Here is a 21,546-nt window from a genome sequence, read left to right as displayed (position 1 = left end):
CTCTATATCAAAAGCATCGTTTTTCAGTATTTAAGAAAGTAGTTTTAAGAACCAGAAATCAGATTGTAACTCGGACTCAAGGAAGTAATTTTTAAAAATAAATAATGTTTTTCTGGTGTGTTCATTTCTGAGCAGCCTCAGTCCCATTGAAGTTTACTAGCACCTGGAAAATTGTAGCTCAAATTCATGTCCTCAACCGATTTAAATAGGGCGGAAAATTTAGCAAGTATAATGTGCATAACACCAAGAAATAAATATTCTGGAAAACTGTAACAAAATATATAGGACAAGTATTCATTATAGTCACCATTGCCATTTTTAAAATAGTGTCTGTCACACAAAATGTTGTAGCTTTTTTGAGAAAATTTCTTAATGTTATTTATTATTCTGTTTTCTGCTTCAACCACCCATGTCAAATCCTCCATGGTTGGAAAATTTTAGCGGAACTTCTGGAAGGAATGGGCTTGGTGTAATATCAGTGGCCGCTAGTAGATATAGAGTTTAATTGTTTAGTGACAGTCTTATCACGAGTTAAATATCTACCTGGTAACTAGTTTTTTTGTTTATCACAATGAAGAAGCATTGCTAACATTTTTTTTAACCTTACTTTGCTTCTTTGTTGGAAAATAAATTACATTTGAATTTAAGTAGAAATTATTATCTTGACATGCCCTTTAATAAAATAGCATTTAGTCTTGACATGCTTTTTCCCTTTGGAAATCATTGCCCTCAAAGCTTGAGCTATAGAAATTGTTTTCAAAGGTAGTGGACAGATTCATAAGTTGCTTCTTCTGGTTGCAAGTCAACAGATATATGATGGTGTCGTATGTAGTTGGTGCGAATGTTTTTCCAAAATAGCCACAAGTTTGAAGATGATGTAACCTTCATTGTCCAATTCAGGAAATGTCAACTTAACATGAACACATTGTGAGAGGACTGTTACATAGGATGCAAGAACAACAAGATTTATCATGGAAGGAGAGAGATCCAATTTTATAATTGATTTTTTCTATCTACTATATGACTTGCTAAGGTTGCTTCAGTGATGCCCCCTTTAGTGAATGAGTACTTTGAACGATGCTGGTCTGTTTTTTTCGTATAGTTCTCAGCCAAGATCAAGTTGCCCTTGTGAGTTATGTGAGTGTTTTCTCAATGGAGAAGAGTTGAATTATCTTAGAATTGCAGCAAAGGTAATATGGGGAGATGGTGATGGTTGACCATAAACAACTTAATTTGATGTCATCATGGTTGAAGAATGATGAGATGTGTTGTACTGCCATTCAGAAAGAGGTAGCCACTTAACAAGTCTATTGCTCCAAAACAAAACAACATAAAAACACAAAAGTGGACTATTTTTGTTTGACCATTAATTTGTGGGTGATAATCTTGTTTTCATTTTCTTTCCTTGTAGCTTAAGTAGTTCCTACTAAAAGCTACTAAAGAAGGTTGGGATTGTGGTCCCTAGATTGTGGAAGTGTTTACACCATGGAGATGGAAGATTTGCTAAAGGAAGACCTAGATTCATGATCAACAATTACAAAAAAAAAATGTTGTTTGACTTAGGCAAGCCATCAATAGAATCTAAAGAGATGATCATCAATACTATAGTTGGAATTTGTAACAACTATAGAGTGCCTCGAGCTGTGATGGTTTCTCATTTGTGGTGACATAACCCACTCAATAAATTATTTGATATCACACTTCATGCCATCTTAGAAGGTTTGTTTTTCTTTTTTACGTATCTATAAAAAATTGGAATGCCCTATGGATGGTAAAGCATGCAATTCTTATAAAAACTTATTTTGATTTATCTGGATAAATATTATGTGTATGTGTGTGTATATATATATTTCCTATATTCTTTATCTTTATCTTTTATTAGTCCCCTCTCTTAGGTGTTTTTCGTTGTCTCCCTTTTGCCCCCTTTTTCTATTTTTCTTCTTTTTTTGTCCCTCCTTTTTCCTTCCTTCTACTCTTGGAACTCGTTCCTCTCCTTGCTCCTCTTTTTAGTCCCCTTGATCTGCGGCTAGTTTCATTTCTTGTTTCATACTTACAACCAGATAATGGATCATGGGGAATGATCTGAAATTTTGATGAAAAAATTGCTCACACAGTTAAATCCAAAAGCTTTCTAGATAAATAATCATGGACTCTATAAATTTCATGCTTTCGATTTATTTTGATGTCAGAATTTACAAATAGCACCATACACCCTTTACAATGCAAGTATTGGCCATCCCAAGAATACCCTAGATTATTTGCTGGATTGGCTGTTAGCTGAGTTGTTGAGCCCATAGTTGGAATACTCGATGACTTCTTGTCAAGACTCAAAAAATACTCGGCCACTTAAAACATTGCTTCAATTTAATTAGAAATGCATTCTTTTTGCAAAATTCAATGAGGAGATGCATCTAATGAGTTATTAAATAAGTAAACTAAAGAAATAAGCTGAGTCTAGATATATTTAAATGCAAATTGGGTACAACATGGCATCCTCGTGGAAAATTAATGACTTGTAGCGTGATAGTCTAAAGAAAAATCAAATTAGCAAATTGTCTTTGTGAAACTATAAGTAAGTACAACGTCAAAATAATCTACATCTTCCTTTTCCCCTTCTAAAAAGCTCTATAAAAAACTACGGGAGGGGTAGGGGGTCTAATCGCAGGAGTCCTTTGTGGCTGTACTTCCTTGCTCCACATCCTGGCTATGACTCAGTCTCCATCTTGGATGTAGATGGCATTGGCATTTGCAATTATTCCTCATCTTCCTCAACCGTCTCATCCTCCTCAATATCATCTAGTCCTAATCCACCCCACTCCTTCATAGCTTACCTTTCCAAATCATAGATCTCATCCTCTATAAACAATGGAGGCTACTCACATGATGTCTTATCACTGTAAGGATCTACTACATCCAAATCAACTGGAGAACTGGTGTATTCTCTACCTTATGTGCAACAAAAGGTTATATTACACAAAGGCAAAGTCATTGAGCCATTTATGCACTAATTTGTTCCTCTTCATGTGCGAACAAGCTCCAATTGCAGTCACAATTGGAGGAACTAAAGGCTGGCATAAGATTTGAAGGGCAAATGTTTTCAGTTTTAGGACGTTTCCACCCCAATTTTGCCACCATGCATCTGCAAAATAAAATATTTAAGAGTTAGAAAACAAGGTGAAAACATATTATAATTTATATCTGCTTATCATGCTTGTGAAAGACTCCAAAATTCCAAATATTGTACTTAGGGTAATAGTCATTCTTCCTCTCTTGGCCAAGTTTGAAGAGAATAGCTTGCCCCTTGCATATCAGTAAGTGTATGATTCAGACACAATGAGGCCTCTCACCTCAACCTTTGTCCTTTAAATGCATGCAGTGAGGCCCTCCATGACCTCTCCATTGGGATCCAAGGATGGAGAGATGCAAAAATGAGGGTTGAGAAAGTAACTTGCTGCATGAATGGGTTAGTGGAATTGATTGATCCACCTATCAATAGTCTGTGGCATGCATCTAAATGAAGTAGGGTGGAGATTATATTTTGCTAATGATCTCAGTGATTTTGAAGTTGGACGAATACCATAGATACAATAAAATTTCAAAATAACAATTGGACCAACATTAAGATGGGACTGTTTTAGTTTGTAGTGTCATGTTAAAGGGATGATGCTCATCAAATAAAGAAGCAATTTTTTGCAAAAAAAAGAAAGACAGTTTATTTGTATTGGCATGGAAGTGTTAAAAAGAATGCAACATGGTGTATAATGGATTAGCTTTTTGCTTTAAAAATAAAAACAGACAAGACAAAACATATATGTGTTAGCATGCTTGTGTTCAAGGAATGACAAATGCCATATAAACAAGCAATTTTTTTACAAAAGAGGAGAAAACAACTTATTTCTATGGACACATGTTTCTTGATAGAGACATGCCAATGCCAAGGATGGCTCTAGGAGACTTCACATATGAAAAGAATAATATGCACATAAATGTAGTCAATTTTAATTTAGACCATAGTTCACAAACTCTATGAGTACTCTTTGAATGGACAAGCACTCTCTAGTTTTTTTTACTGCACAAGTTTTTACAAATTTAACTCGTCAATTTTTATAGACACAAGAATAATATAAGTAAAAACCACCAATGTGGGTAATGTGCAAGTCAAAATGCATTTTTCACACATTCCTTTTTCTATAAAACCATGCACTATTTCTTTTGAAATGTCAAATTTTAATGTATATATTTTTTTGTAATTCAATTTGGCAAAATATATTATTAAGAAACTCTTATTTTTTTAACTTTCTAAGTTGCCAAGTTTTTGTTGAGTTTGTTGTGATGTGGAGCCTAATTAGACTCAAAGGTTAATTTTTTCCCACTTCATTCGGTGTGGTTTCCCCCCATATTTTACTACAGGGGTTTGGGGCAACGTCCCCGAGCTCTAGATTGTAATCAGGTTGTAAGCTCTAGGTTTGGGTCTAATCAATCTCCAAGTGGGAGATTGTTGTGATATGGAGCCTAATCAAACTTGGAGCTTAATTTTTTCCCACTTCATTTGGTGCGGTTTCACCCATATTTTATTGTAATGTTCCGAAGGTGTATGAATGATGGAGTATGGAGAAACGACCGTATGAAGAGATATATTTGTTCATGTTTTGGCAGACTGTCGTATGACGTATCTTTGCCAATGTAGATTTACAGTGAATGGTGGTAGGGTGAATGGCGATACAGTGACTAGTGGTACGGTAAATGGAGGAAGAAGTATGGAGAGAGGTAGTACAGTTGATAGAAGGAGGAGTACTGAGGGAGGTAGTACTGTGGAAGGAGGGAGGAGTACGGAGGGAGGTAGTACGACTGATGGAGGGAGGGAGTATGGTAGATGGAGGGAGGAGTACGGAGGGAGGTAGTATAGTCGATGGAGGGAGGAGTATGGTGGATGCATGGAGGAGTATAGAGGAAGGTAGTATAGTGGATGGAGGGAGGAGTACGGAGGGAGGTAGTATAGTAGATGGAGGGAGGAGTATGAAAGGAGGTAGTACAGTGGATGGAGGGAGGAGTAGAGTGCACAAAATGGAGGGTGGGCTTTGTAATGTGAAACATAGAAATATATTGCCGAAGAATATTATTATTATAGAGTTTCCATCGCATCCAATGAACTTCCAATTTGGCACAATGACAATGTAGAGAAGATAGTTGCCAGGAATGCCAACAATGTCAACGTAATGACAACAATTCAAATTACAAAGCCTCGGACAAGATCCGAACAAACACAAATCATGGCAAATATAAATCAATCTTCAAATAAAGATGATTGATAGTAATAGCGCACAAATGAAATATTCGTATGATATTTCAAAATGGTAGAATAAGGTAGCGCTGAATCACCAAAACCGCACAAGCAAAACAGGGAGGATCTTCCACGTCTAAAACTGCGAACAATCTTCCTTAGCCTTCAACTTCTGGAAATACAAAGTGAAATCAAATTCAATCCTTGATGATAACAGTGCCATCCATCTCCTTATAAAAGCCTTATGGAAGCATCTAGAAATTTACAAGCACAGGCCGACAATATCAATAATTGCATTAATTTATTAATTTGGGTCCCATATTAATTAATTAATTAAAGGTCCTTTATTATGTAATTTAATTCCAAGGACCAATTAATTAAGTAATTATTACATTAAAATTGGGGACATCACAAATCCTCGCCACTGAAAGATTGCTTGGCCTCAAGCAATTTGCTATCCGATTCACATAATCAACGCTTGAATGCCAAATCAAACACACAAGCAGAGCATGTGAGTTGACATCAAGCCTCCGCTATAACAAATAGTCATCCAACTTCTGTTGCGCCACTCTGATATAAACATTGTCATGTCGTTCACAATGATCCCAACGATACTAATTGATGAAATCCTTCATGTCATCATGCTTAACAATGGTCATAGACACAGATGCTGATGTTGGCAAAAACTTAGCCACAAACATGACCACAACGACCACCATCATATTCATGATTGGAAAATATCCTTTCGATAACCCCTATAGAATATTCCCGACAGACAAAGCCTTGGCGAAGAGTACCTCAGTGAAGGGAAACTCGATGAAGGGTAACTCAAATGGAACCTCGACCATGAGAACCTCGACCAATGGAGTCTTAGGAAAGAGAGCCTCGGAGGGTACCTCAGTGCAAGATAGAACCTCGATGACTAACAAAATTTTCGCTGCAGATAGAACTTCGGTAGTACACAAAACCTCGATTGAAACTTCGACGATGGACAGAGTCTCGACAATGAAGAGCACCTTGGTGATGTATGTGGGGACATATGTAGCTACTGTGATGGACATAGGCACAATGATGGATACACAATAGCGATGGAGGCAGCCACGACGATGATGATAGGCACAACTATGATTATGTTGATGGTGACGGACATAGCCACGATGATGACAATGGACACAATAACGACGACTGAGACATACTCGATGATAGATATAGATTCGATGATAGATATAGATTCGATGATGGCAACAAACAAAACAACAATGATGGACACAGATTCAACGACAAACATGGTAATGATGGTGATAGACATAACTACAGTGACAGACACAAACTCAACGATGGTGACAAACACAACGATGACAACGAAAATTGACTTGGACATGACGACGGTGACGATTATAGACAACTATTGTGATGGACACAATGGAAGTGGTGGACATGGCCTCGACAAGGGACACTGCCATGTTGACATAGACAACCACGACGATGGATAGGGCCTCGATGATGGATGTAGCCTTGATAGACACTACCACAATGATGGACATGATAGACATTGCTACAGTGGAAAACACTAGCGACAACCACGACGACGGGCATAGCCATGTCGCTTGATGATGGGCACAACCATGGTGGATAGAGCCACAATGACAGACTCATAGTCTTAGGAACACATATTTCCATGGTGAAGGCCCTAGCCACAATAGACACAACCACGGTAATAGACATGACCTCGTTGATGATCACACCGTTGGGGGCGAACATAGCCTTGACAACAGCGATGTATAGAGCCTCAATGAGTGACACAACCTTGGTGACAGGTTGAGCCTCGGCAATGGGAACATCCTCGGTGACAACCTCAATGATCAAGGCAGCCTCAGTCAATACTTCAGTGATGGATGCAACTCGATCATTTTGTGTTGTCTTAGCAAGATCCATATAAGAAACCTCTTCGTGTTTCAGGTGTTCTACCCATGTAGCTGTAAAAATCATCACCACAATGACACTTCCACCACACCAGTCAAGAGATAGTGCTCGTAATCATTAGGATCCCAAAGAAGCCAATCATAAACTATATTGATGTCTAGATCCACAACCTTCACATAATAATCAATTTCCTCAAAAACTTTACAGCTCATGTAGATCCTATTGTTTTTATGAGGAAGTTCTTCACTTGGAAAATTTGTAATCATGCACGACTTAGGCACAACTAAAGGATAATATCCATAATTAGTCAAAGGTAGTAATTGTTCTTGCACATGAGTGTTGGTAACATCTTCACTTTTAGGTTCGTGATTCCCTTGATGGGACTCCAGGTCATTATTCGTGCTCTCCTAAAGATTTTTAGTCTTATTCCCAACACTGACAACATTGTGAGGGTTCACTTTTGTATTGGCTTGGTTGTCATCCTGTTTCTAATTTTCTATTTTGTCTTGTTCCTTGACCTCTTTCTTTTCCTTTGAATAGTCAATGTTTTCTCCATCATCAATCTTACCTGAATCATTAACAATATCTCCATCTTCAATTTTCTGATTATCTCGAGACCTTTGTTGTTCTCCATCTGAAGGGGAAATTAAAGTCGTTTGCTTGTCCATATCATCTTGTAGCCACTTATCAATCGCTTGCTTCAAACCATTGTTGAAGAGTTTACTATGCTGAAATGACGAATACTTCATTTGTAATTCTATATAATCATTGAGAGATATGTCCTTATCCCATTTACTCATCACCCAATCTTGCTTGATGTGTTTCAGCGTCGTAGTCAAATTGGATGTTTTCAATCTTGATGCTCTGTTTGAGGCCTTGTTCTCGCCAAGAGGTTGAGTGTTTCCTTCACGCATTCATAGAGCCTTTGTTGTCTTCTTCCTATTTCTCTTAGTACATCAACCAAACCATCACTCGACACCATGATTCAAATTCAACACCCAACAGGCTAGCAAGATCACCAACTTTGATACCTCTGCAATGTTTCGAAGGTGTATGAATGTTGGAGTATGGAGAAAAGACCGTATGAAGAGATATCTTTGTTCGTAGTTTGATAGACTACCGTACGGTGTAACTTTGCAAATGTAGATTTACAGTGAATGTGATAGGGTGAATACCAGTATGGTGACTAGTGGTACAGGGTGGTATGGTAAATGGAAGGAGAAGTATGGAGAGAGGTAGTGCGGTAGATGGAGGGAGTACGAAGGGAGGTAGTATGGTGGATGGAGGGAGGTAGTACAACAAATTGAGGGAGGAGTACAAAGGGAGGTAGTACAATAGATGGAGTACGGAGGGAGGTAGGACGGATGGAGGGAGGAGTACGGAGGGAGGGAGTATGGCAGATGGAGGGAGGAGTACAAAGGGAGGTAGTACAGTGGATGGAGGGAGGAGTACAGAGGAAGGTAGTACGGTGAATGGAGGGAGGAGTATGGTGGATGGAGGGAGTACGATGCACAAAATGGAGGGTGGGCTTCGTAATGTGAAACATAGAAATATATTGCCGAAGAGTATTATTATTATAGAGCTTCCATCACATCTAATGAACTTCTAATTTGGCACAATGAAAATGCAGAGAAGATAGTCACTAGGAATGCCAATGATGTCGATGTAATAATGACAACAATTCAGATTACAAAGCCTCGGACAAGATCTCAAAAAATACAAATCATGGAAAATATAGATCAACCTTCAAATGAAGATGATTGACAAATCTAGTGCACAAATGAAATATCTGTATGATATTTTTCCAATGGCGGAATAGGGTAGCGCTGAACCATCGAAACCGCACAGGTAGAATAGGGAGGATCTTCCACCTCCAAAATTGTGAACAATCTTCCTCAGCCTTCAGCTTCTGGAAATACAAAGCGAAATCAAATCCAATCCTTGATAATAACAATGCCATCCATCTCCTTATAAAGGCCTCATAGAAGCATCTAGAAATTTACAAGCATAGGCTAATAATATCAATAATTTGATTAATTTATTAATTTGGGTCCCATATTCATTAATTAATTATATTTCCTTTATTGTTTAATTTAATTCTAGGGACCAATTAATTAATTAATTATTACATTAAAATTCAGGACACCATATTTACTACGAGGGTTTGGGGGCAGGGCCCCAAGCTCTAGGGGTCCCCTTGCAGGTTCCTAGGGAAGCGCTCCTTGCAGGGTCTTGGGGTCAGTGGCCCTTGTCGTGATACAAGGCGGGGTTGAGGGGTAGTGCCTCCGAAGCCAAAAATGAATTTAATATTGTAGAAGGCATCGAGAGTTATATTTTTTCTATTGGTAGGCTTATTGTAGCCTTAATTTTGTAAGTGGCAAAATCTTGTATAAAAAGGATTAGGGTTAGGGATTTTATGATGTATGATGAGATTGCAGCTTCTTGCAGTGGTATTGAGCTATAAGAGATTACGAGCTGTAATCAAGTTGTAATCACTGGATAATAAGAATATTGGACTCGCTATTTGGTGGACATATCCCAGGGATTGCGTGACCTCGTTAAATCTTTGTGTCTTGTGTTTTTTTTTGTACGATTTATTATTTTCTGATATTGGTTATATTTGCATCTAATTGTTATTTGTGTCTTATTAATCCTAACAAGTGGTATCAGAGCAAGGTTGTTTTCAGTTATCCTCTACAAGAAAGTCTCACAGTTGAATGAGAGCGATGGCAGACGAGGGTAAGTTGAAGGTTGAGAAGTTTAATCGTCAAAGCTTTCAATTATGGAAAATGCAAATGGAGGACTATCTTTACTAGAAGGATTTACGGTGGCTATTGGAAGGAAATTTCAAGAAACCAGCGAGTATTACAGAGGAGGACTGGGATATTTTGGACAAAAAGGCACTTGGTAGTATTCGTTTATTCTTGGTGCAATTGGTGGCATTTAATATTGCAAAAGTGAAGATGACTGAAGAGTTGATGCAAAGCCTAACAAGGTTGTATGAAAAGCCCTCCGCTTCAAATAAGGTGTTTCTCATAAAGCGTTTATTTAATATGAAGATGGTAGAAGGTGGATGTATTGCTGATCATTTAAATGAGTTTAATATAGTTACCAATCAATTATCTTATGTAAATGTTAATTTTGATGAAGAAATTAGGGTTCCTCTTGATTTTGTGTTCTTTGCCTAAAAGATGGAATGACTTGGTAATGGCTATGAGCAAATTTTTTTCTGGATCTTATACCCTAAAATTTGATGATGTGATTGGTGTTATTTAGAGCAAGGAAACTCGTAGGAAAACCTCAGGTGGATCTACATCAGGAAGTGTTTTGAACACAAAGCAGAGGCATAATGAATAAGAGGAAGTAATTCTAGAAATCATAGGAAATCAAGAGGAAAATCAAAGGGAAAGAGATCTCAGTACAAAGAACCAAGAGATTGTTGGTACTAAGGGAAACTAGGGCATAAGAAGAAAGTTTGTTGGACTTGAAAGAAAAATGAAGGAGGCAAACAAGGAGACAAATGTGGTAACAAATCTGAAGAGGATGCTTTGCTTCTTTCCTTAGAAAATGTTGATGATTTATGGGTTTTAGATTCAGGGGCTTCATTTCATGCTACTCCCCATAGATGTTATTTTATTGATCACATCCAAGGGGATTTTGGGCTTGTTTATTTGGAGGATAATGAACGTTGTCATATTGTTGGAAAGGGCGAAATTAAGATCAAGTTGCAGAATGGGAATCATTGGCTACTACAAGAGGTAAGACATGTTCCAAGGCTGAGTAAGAATTTAATTTCAGCAGGGCAATTGGGTGATGAGGGTTGCACAGTCACTTTTAATGATAAAAATTGGAATGTTTCAAAAGGTTCTAAGTAGTAGAAAAATGTGTGAAAGTAGCCACCTTATATCTTTATATAGGTCATACTGTTCCTTCTACTTTAATTGTTTCAAAGAAAAATGAATGTTCAGGAATAATTGTTGCAGTTGAACAAGGAGAACAAACAGTTGTTGTAGATTCTGAAACAACACTATGACACAACAGACTTGGGCACATGAGTGAGAAAGGTATGAAATTACTTCATTCAAAGAAATTTTTACCAGGTCTGAAATGTGTTAATATGGATTTTTGTGAAAGTTATAGCTTCTAAAGAGTGAGAAAGAAAAAAAATGAAAAATTAAAACTTGTGCATGCAGATGTATGGGGACCAGCTCAGGTATCTTCCCTTGGTGGCTCTCATTATTAAGTTACATTTATTGATGATGCAACTATAAAAGTATGGGTTTATTTCCTTAGACAAAAATTTGATGTATTTTTAACTTTAAAAAAATGGAAAAGCTTGGTTGAAAATGAGACTAGTAAAAGGCTAAAATGTCTCAGATTTGATAATGGTGGTGAGTATTGTAGCAAAGAATTTGAAGATTATTGTTCCACTAATAGTATTCGTAGACAAAAAATTGTTCCAAGGACTCCACAGGAAAATGGAGTGGCTAAATGCATGAATAGGACAATAATGGAGCGTGCAAGGAGAATGAGGTTGTATGCTGAAATGCCTTTAAACATGGGGATTGAGGCTGTCAATACTGTTGTATATTTGATCAATAGAGGTCCCTCTACTCCTTTGGGCTATTGTATTCTAGAGGAAGCATGGACTCGTAAGAAGGTGAGTTATTCTTTTCTCAAAACCTTCGATTGTGAAGCGTTTGCACATATAGATTCTGAAAATAGAACCAAGTTGGAAGCAAAGTCAAAGAAATGTGTATTTGTTGGATATGACATTGATGAATTTTGTTTATAAGCTTTGGGATTTTGAAAATCATAAAATTGTAAGAAGCAGGGATGTCATATTCATTGAGAAAATGTTGTAGAAAGATCTGTTGTAGCAGCATGAGAAGAAATAAAATGATTATTTAGTATTGCCAAAGAGGATGTTCTAGTAGTTCCTTATGCTCCGCAGCAAAAACAACAACAAATACCACAAACCATAGTGAATATTAGACGGTCAACAAGGCTAGGTAGACCTCCAAAAAGATTTTCTCCCTCTTTGTATTCTATTTTATTAACTGATGCTAGTGAACCTAAATGTTATGATGAAGCTATGTAGGTGGACATAGATTTAGTCCGAGTCTGCAATGATAGAAGAAATGGTCTCCTTGCTGAAAAATTAGACTTGGGATCTATGTAAGTTACTTGCAGGGAAAAGGGCTTTACAGAATAAATGAGTTTACAAGATGAAAGAAGAGAGTGGAGGTAAAAAAAATTTAAAACAGGTTAGTTGTAAAAAGACTTGCACAAAAAAAGAGCATTGATTTTGATGAGATATTTTCTCTTGTTATTAAAATGACTTCTATTCACCTTTGTTTTAAGTATTGTGACTACTGAAGATTTGCATTTGGAGCAGCTTGATGTTAAAACAACTTTTCTTTTTGGTGATTTGGATGAAGAAATATATATGACACAACCACAGGGATTTGAGGTTGAAGGTATGTAGAATTTAGTGTGCATATTGAAGAAAAGTTTATATGGCTTGAAGTAAGAACCTCGGCAATGGTATCTTAAATTTGACAGTTTTATGCATGAGCATGGATACACTAGGTGTTATTGAGATGTTAAAACAACTTTTCTTCGTGGTGATTTGGATGAAGAAATATATATGACACAACCACAGGGATTTGAGGTTGAAGGTATGTAGAATTTAGTGTGCATATTGAAGAAAAGTTTATATGGCTTGAAGCAAGAACCTCGGCAATGGTATCTTAAATTTGACAGTTTTATGCATGAGCATGGATACACTAGGTGTTATTGAGATCATTGTGTTTATTTTAAGAGGTTGGATGATTTTACCTACATTATTTTATGTTTATTTCATAGTTATGGGACTTGGACTCGCCTCTGACTCGAAAAGTCAAAATTCGACTCAGACTCAGACTTGGCGACTGGACTTGGCAAGGATTCCGAAAATTGAAAAACCCATGAAATTCAAAGATTTTTAAGGATATTAAGATTTTTTCATGCATTTTTTAGTCAATTAACATCAAATACACAATAATTGAAATAAATAAAGGCTACTTAATACACACACAATTTTGCATATTACATAAGTATAAAAGCGAATTTTTGAAGGAAAAAAAACTGAATAACACAATATAAAGTAATAAACAGTGTTACTGCAGTGTCAAATGTCTATAGTATTCATGGATTATGAAATCCATAGTATCAAAAATTCAAAACATATATCAAAATAACAACTAGAGTGTAGAACAGTAGAAGACTAAGGCTCATAGTAGCCTATGTCCTACAAGTACGCCTAAGATAAGTCATGGAAGACTATAGAGCCATCCTCTCTCCTTGTGTCTAAGGTTGAACCTCATCCTCATCCTCACTCACACAATCCTCATCATCAGACTTAGATTCATCACTCTTAGCCTTAGGATCCTGCACTCTGTCTCTTTGCGCTCCAGCCTCCTCGATTGCCATCACTACTGTCTCAGCCTCCCGATCCACTTGATCAACCCACTCCACGTCTTCATCACTGAAGATAGGATCAACAATCTCTGTGTTCCACTCTGCATGTGGATCAACATTCTCTAATACAATCGATGATGTATAGGTGCCCAGGATCTGTCTATGGTGAAGGCGAAGGTTGTAGTGAACAAAGACAAGATCATTCAATTTTTCATTGCTAACCTATTGCAGCTCTTCAAGTGTATATTCTCAAATAAACTCCAATTACGTTCGCATCTTGATGCACTAGATGGCTGGCTTAAGATGCGAATCGTAATCCTCTGTAAATTTGGCACCTTAGTGCTAAACATCTCCCATCATGCATCTGAAACAAGAAAATTTTAAATCAATTCAATAACTTTGACTTTATCAAATTAAAATGGGAATAGAATTAGAAATTAGTATGTAGAATCAAAGATTTTTACCAGGCATCAATTCTGTCCTATTTTTCTTGCATAACTCCTGTGCAAATAAGTCCCCTTGAGCTTTCTTAAATAACTCATGGACTACAATTGTTCCAACTCTTGAATTAGGTGGCATTCTCTCTATAACATCATAAAGGCCACTCCACACCTCATCGTTAGCCTTGAAATGTGGGCTGAATTGGTATGTTGGAGTAAGCAAGTAGGCCGCTGCATGTATAGGCTTGTGAAGTAGACTGTGCCAATGTCTATCAATGATATCCCATATAGGCTCATACCTATCTCGATTCCCTACAAAAAAAAAGCGAATGACCTTCTTCAACCTATCCATGCCCTCATAAATGTAGCTCATTGAGGGCTTCTCTCCATCAACAGTTCGTAGGAGAACAACAAATGACTTTATGAATTGCAATCATTATGAAAGTTGGAAGAGAAACAATCAGTTTTAAGTTTTTTGTTTAAAAAATGAACAATAATTTATAACATAATTTCATAAACAAAAAAAGTTGAAATGAAAACAAAAAGGAAAATTACTGTCACAATATCAGTAATCGATGTCCAAAAGGAAGCCTCATAAAAAATGCGATCAACTGCATCAATTCCTGCAATGATCTTTGCATATGATGATGCAATCCACTCTTCACTAACAAACATGCATCTCAAACCTCCCTTTGAATCAAGCAAAGATTTCAATGTGAGAAATTGGTTGCAAATCTAGTGACCCCTGGACGAGACAACTCCTTTTGGTCAATGTATTTTCTCATGAGGTTGAGGACCTATGCATGATTATATATGAATTTACATACACTCCTTCCTTGCTCTATAATTGTTGTTATCCAAGGGAGTTTACCAAGATCCTCTAACATGAGGTCAATGCAGTGAGCAACACAAGGGATCCAAAATATGTGAGGGTGTCTCTCCATAAGAAGCTTTCCTGCAACAGAATAATTTGCTGCATTATCTGTAACTATCTGCACCACATTCTCCTCATCCATGTCCTTTATTACTTCATCCATTATCTCACAAAGATATTCAACATTCTTTGTTTTTCTTGAGGCATCAATTGATTTCAAAAAAATTGTGGCACTTAAAGAAAAAGAAACAAATTTGTATAATGATCAATGATGAATCATAATTTATAAACTTAATCACCTAAGTACAAGTTCTACTTCAAAATTTTTAATGTCTAAGTACAATTACCTCATGAGGAGAGAAGAAAGTTGAGGAGTGTTCTACTCTTTCTATCAGTCTAACCATCAGTCATGATGGTGCAACCCTTTGTCTTCTACACCTCAGGCTGCTCCTTGATTGCACCTTCTATATCAGCCACCCTTTGGGTCAAAATAGGGCCTCCTAGCTTATCAACACTAGGGGCTTTGAACCCCAGACTACAAACAGTAACAACATCAATTGCAATTTGCCAATAAGGGGACCTAAAACAAATTAAATAAAATTTGAAGTTAAACAAATTAGTATATTATATTATTACTATTACATTTGAAAAAAAAATACAAATTAAAATAAACAAAATAAGCATATTATTGTCTCTTGAAAGTTGAAACTTGAAAGCAAGAGAAGTACGACATAAATTTAAATTTAAATAAATAAGTACCTTGTTGCATTGAATCAAATGTTTATTAAAATTGGAGGATCACTGATAGATAAACAATTACAAATGCATGTAGATAAATTCTAAATCAAACTGTGTAGAATATAATAACTTATCTAAACTGTGACTTGTAGTAACCTTTGATTAGCCTTCCTTCTTCAGTAATGGCAGAGACTCCTGATCACTGTATAACAGAATGAGAATGATAGCAATAAACAATAAACAACGGTGATATTATTCCGTAGGTACTCAGTATGATTTTGATCAATACTTTTCTCAGCGGCAGAGGCAAGTATATATATATGAGTGAAGAGACATGACTCCAAAGAGTCATGTCTCTACGTGGCCCAAAAGCCACGTAGGGACATGCCTCTTCGGAGGCATGTTTAGTTAATGTAACTGCCCAACAAATTATATAAGTCGTGCCCGATAATAATCAAAGGGTCAAACAAAGCTTAATACCAAGCAAAAGAAAACTCGGGTATGAAACCCAACACAAGTAATGAGGCGCTGATAATATGCAGCCCGATCAATATAAATTGACCCACAGTAATCTTATCTTGCTGTCAACAATTCGTATGTATGACAGAGGTATATGCATATGTATATGTATGCATATGTAAGTATGAATATATATACGTATGCACATATCTCTGTGATACATATCAGACAGGGGTAAATTTGATGCTTATCTCTTTGTAATGTAAAGTAGATATCAGTACCAGAATGCAGATGTTTATATCTCTGTGATGCAAAGTAAATAGTGGTAGCATTCATGTTTGCTTCTTCTGACGCTAAACATCAACACTCCCTTTTTAGCTAGGGAGAAGCAAAACATCAATTAAATCAGAGTCATCATATAAGTAACATCATATGAACAGTAAATAGTCTCTACTTGTACTTAAGAAATGTCTAGAGATGGCATACGTAGTCTCTACTTGCACTTAAGCAATGTCTAGAGACAACTCATATAATCTCTACTTGCACTTAAGCAATGTCTAGAGAAGCCCAGAAATAATCTCTACTTGCACTCAAGCAATGTCTAGAGTAGCTTTATATCTCTATTTGCACTTAAGCAATGTTTAGAGAAGCTTAGAAATAATCTCTACTTGCACTTAAGCAATGTCTAGAGAAGCCCAAAAAAACTTCTACTTGCACTTAAGCAATGTCTAGAAAAGCCCAAAAATAATCTCTACTTGCACTTAAGCAATGTCTAGAGAAGCTCAAAATAATCTTATTATTTACAAGATCGTCACCTTGTAAATAATTAGTTTACACTTGAATATGTTCATGAAAGATCATCACCTTTTATTACATATCAAATACTATTAATTAACCAATGGAAACAAAATCTCAAATGAAACAACTCTTTTATTTCAAAATTTTCCATTACAAATAATCATACCAAGTTTTTCTTTGAAGTATTTCAGTTTCACTTTAGCAAGAGGTTTGGTAAGGATATCAACCGTTTGATCATTTGTACATATATATTCCAATTGAATGACTCCACGATTAACCATATCTCCGATGTAATGAAATGGAATTTCAATGTGTTTAGAGCGATTGTGAAACATAGGATTAGAAGAAAGCTTGATACAGTTTTGATTATCACAATAAATCACGGTGGGCTTCAAAGGTCTTTAGAAGAGATCTAAAAACAACTTTCGTAGCCATACTGCTTCTCTGGCACCCAAGGAAGACGCAATGTACTCGGCTTTGGTAGAACTTAAAGCTACTGAAGTTTGTTTCCGACTAGTCCAGGAAATCATACCAGATCCAAGACTGAAACAATATCCTAAAGTGCTCTTTCTCTCAATAGAACTCCTAGCCCAATCAAAATCTGAGTATCCAATTAGTTCAAGATTGACTTTGTCATATTTGATTCCCATTCCAATAGTTCCCTTCAGATACCTCAAGATGTATTTAGCTGCATGCAAATGAATCTTCTTAGGTGTACACATAAACTGACTCAAGGTATGAGTTGCATAGCATATGTCAGGACAGGTATTAACCAGATACATGAGGGATCTAATAATTTGTTTGTAGTAAGTAGGATCCACATCCTCAGATTCATTTTTTAATTTGTGTAGATTTATCTCCATAGGGGTAGTAGCCGGTTTACATTCCATCATTCCAAACTTGGTTAATATATCAATTGTATATTTTCCCTGATTTAGTATAATGCAGTTGTCCAGCTGCCAAATTTCTAATCCTAAGAAAATAGTGAAGTAACCCTAGATCCTTCATTTCAAATTCAGCTGAGAGATCTTGCTTACATTTCTCTATAAGATGTTCATCACCTATGATTAGCAAATCATTAACATATATTACAAAGATAACCATATCATTACCTTCAGATTTGAAGTATAGATTAGGATTGGCTTCATTTTTGGCATATCCCAATTTCAGTAAGTGATTATCTATTCTTTCATACCAGGCTTTGGGAGCGTGTTTAAGACCATAAAGTGTTTTCTTCAATTTACAAACATGAGTCTTGCAATCAAAGGTATTGAACCCTTCTGGTTGTTCAACATAAACTTCTTCTTCAATCTTACCATTGAGAAATGTTGTTTTGACATCCATTTGATGTACTTTCCATCCTTTAGATGCAACAGTAGCTAGGATTGTTCTGATTGAAGTATACCTAGCGATAGGGGCAAAGTCTCATCATAATCGATACATTCCTTTTGTGAGAAACCTTGGGCTACAAGTCTAGCCTTGTATTTTTTGATACTGCCATCTACAACATGTTTAATCTTGAACAACCATTTGGAAAAAACAATTGATTTGTTTTTGGGTCTTGGTACAATGTCCCATACATCATTTTTCAATATAGAGTTATAGTCCTCAATCATAGCTTCCTTCCAGGATTGATGTGAAAGTGCTTCTTTAACATTGGTGGGTTCAGATTTTACGAGTTCAGATAGTAGTGCAACATAACAGGATTGATTCCTAGTTCTTTTACTTTCCTGAGTTACATCATCTGGTTCAACTTGATTTTCAGCTAACATTTTCCTGACCCAAAGGAGTCTCTTCTTATTGGTATGGTTGTTCTCTAATTCTGTATGATTTGACATGGAAGAGATGTCAGAATTATCCTCCCTCTCAATTTTTGGAGCTTGATCTTCTTCTGAAATGAATTCATCACTATTACGAGAAATTTTAAAGGTAGTGTTTTCTTCAAATATAACATCTCTGCTAATCTCAATTGTTCTTTGACTAGGAATGTAGATCCTGTACCCTTTTGAAGTTTCACTATAACTAATGTATATTCCCTTTTTCCTGGAAGGCTCCAATTTGGTTCTCTTTTCTTTTGGTATGTGAATATAGACCGGACATCTGAAAATTCTTAGGTGACTTAAGTCTGGTTTAACACCGGTAAATACTTCTTCTGGAGTGGTGTTTTCTAATGTAAAGTGAGGGCAATGATTTTGAATGTAGACAGCAGTATTGGATGCTTTAGCCCAAAAAGAGTAATGAAGATTTTGATATGTAACATGACCCTGGCTGACTCAACAATAGATCTATTTTTTTTTTCAGCTATTCCATTCAGTTGAGGATTATAAGGTACATAACACTCCCTCTTAATCCCAACAGAAATACAAAAGTTTTTAAAGATATCAGATGTGAACTCTCCCCCATTGTCAAACCTTAGGGTTTTGATCTTTTGTCCTGATTGATTTTCAACTAAGGTTTTAAATTCTTTAAACGTTTTAGAAAATAAATCCATGTTCTCCTAGAGTAATCATCAATGAAAATGACATAGAAATGACATCCATTAAGGGAGGGGACTGACATAGGACCACAAAGATCTGTATAAATCAATTCAAGAATGCTTTTAGATTTATGATCACTTTTGGGAAAGGAATGTTTAGTATTTTTGCCTAAAGCACACCCCTTACAAATGCTAGAATGATTTGATTTTAGATTTGGTAGGCCTTTCACAATTTTACTTATAGATGATAAGGCTCGAAAGTTAAGGTGGCCTAGTCTTCTGTGCCAAATTTCAGTGGAATTTGACTTATCATTACTAAGGGTTAAGTTTAACTTAGGATTTTGATTATTACAAAGCTTATAAAGATTTCCATTCTTAACCCCAATGGAGATGGCTTTCTTAATAGATGAGTTCTTAGTCCAAGATAGAACTCTATCTCCTTGAAATGCAATTTTGTACCCTTGATCAGCAAGTCCGGAGATGGAGACAAGATTTCTTTTTTGAAGAGTGATTTCAGAATTTAGTTGAATAGAACACGTACCAATTCTTTTAATAGGGTGAGAGGAATTATCTTCAATAGTTGCTTCTTCTGATTCATGATTTGAGAGAATTTCAAACTTATCTTTAAATCTGGTGATATGACGAGAAGCTCCACTATCTATAATCCAGGTGTTGTGATTAGTGCTTAACTCACTTGAGAGAGCTGCTATAAAAGCATAATTTTCTTTATTTATTTTCTCATTATTTTCTTCTTTAACTTCTGCTAAAACTGCTTGAATTTTCTGTTTTTCAGGACATACATAGTAGGAATGACCAAGCTTATCACATTTAAAACATCTTACTTTGGACAAGTCACGTTGTTTGTGAGATTTGTGATTTTTGTTGTTGTCCCTTTTGTTATGCTTAAACTTTCTTCACTTATTTGATTTAGAATACAATGCTTGAATGTCACCATCTTGATTTGGAATTAGACCTCTAGAGGCTAACTTAGACTCCTCTTGAGTACATTCATTCTTTAGTTGATCAAATTTTGGAAGTTCAGAATGTGAGCTTAAACCTTGTATGAAGGTTTCCCATGATAGAGGAAGACCTCTAAGAGCAATCATGCTTTGTTCCTTATCATCCATTTGACTTTGCATAGTAGCAAGCTGATCCTTTAACTCAATAATTCTAGGAAGTAAGAGGTAATGGATTCTCCATTTTTCATTTTTATGTAAAGTAGATCTTGTTTCAGAGTTAGCAATCTACTTGTATTATTAATCTCAAATGTATTTTGAATATTGGAGAACCTATCAAATGCAGTTTTAAGATTGGCTATGGAAGGAAGTATATGATCCTTTACTGAATCTATGATTATTTTCATTGCCTTATTATTATGCCTTTTCCATGTTGCTTTCTCAGATTCATTTTCAGGCATGGGTAAATTTGTTTTAATGTGATTTTCTAATTCCATCTCTCTTAGAATTATTAATAGCCTGGTTTTCCAAGATGAAAAATTAGATGATCCATCTAGTCTGTCTTCAATTCTTACATGATTCACCATTTTAATGCTTAACAAAAAGTTTTCTTTCCTTTAACTTTGTTTTAGATTTAGAATTAATATTTTGTAATAATTTTCTTATTAGTACTGCTCTGATACCATGTTAAAATTGGAGGATCACTGATAGATAAACAATTACAAATGCCTGTGGATAAATTCTAAATCAAACTGTGCAGAATATAATAACTTATCTGAACTGTGACTTGCAGTAACCTATGATTAGCTTTCCTTCTTCAGTAATGGCAGAGACTCCTGATCGCTGTATAGCAGAATGAGAATGATAACAGTAAACATAAACAATGGTGCTATTATTCCACAGGTACTTAGTATGCCTTTGATTGATACTTTTCTCAACGGTAGAGGCAAGTATATATATATATATATATATGAGTGAAGAGACATGACTCCGAAGAGTCATGTCTCTACGTGGCCCATAAGCCACGTAGGGACATGCCTCTTCGGAGGCATGTTTAGTTAATGTAACTGCCCAACAAATTATATAAGTCGCGCCCGATAATAATCAAAGGGTCAAACAAAGCTTAATACCAAGCAAGA

At 36.0% G+C, this 21,546-nt stretch overlaps 1 protein-coding gene across 3 annotated transcripts in view; it reads left to right on the top strand.

Annotated features, from left to right (window-relative positions):
• LOC149540381 (uncharacterized) overlaps positions 1 to 21,546 on the top strand; it is a 110,055-nt gene that overhangs the window by 43,857 nt on the left and 44,652 nt on the right. The window lies entirely within an intron of this gene.

This window comes from Cupressus sempervirens, chromosome 9, assembly GCF_028749045.1.
Source record: "Cupressus sempervirens isolate cs-2001-9-10 chromosome 9, ASM2874904v1, whole genome shotgun sequence".
Lineage (NCBI taxonomy): Eukaryota > Viridiplantae > Streptophyta > Pinopsida > Cupressales > Cupressaceae > Cupressus > Cupressus sempervirens.
This window is presented reverse-complemented; position numbering and strand designations above follow the sequence as displayed.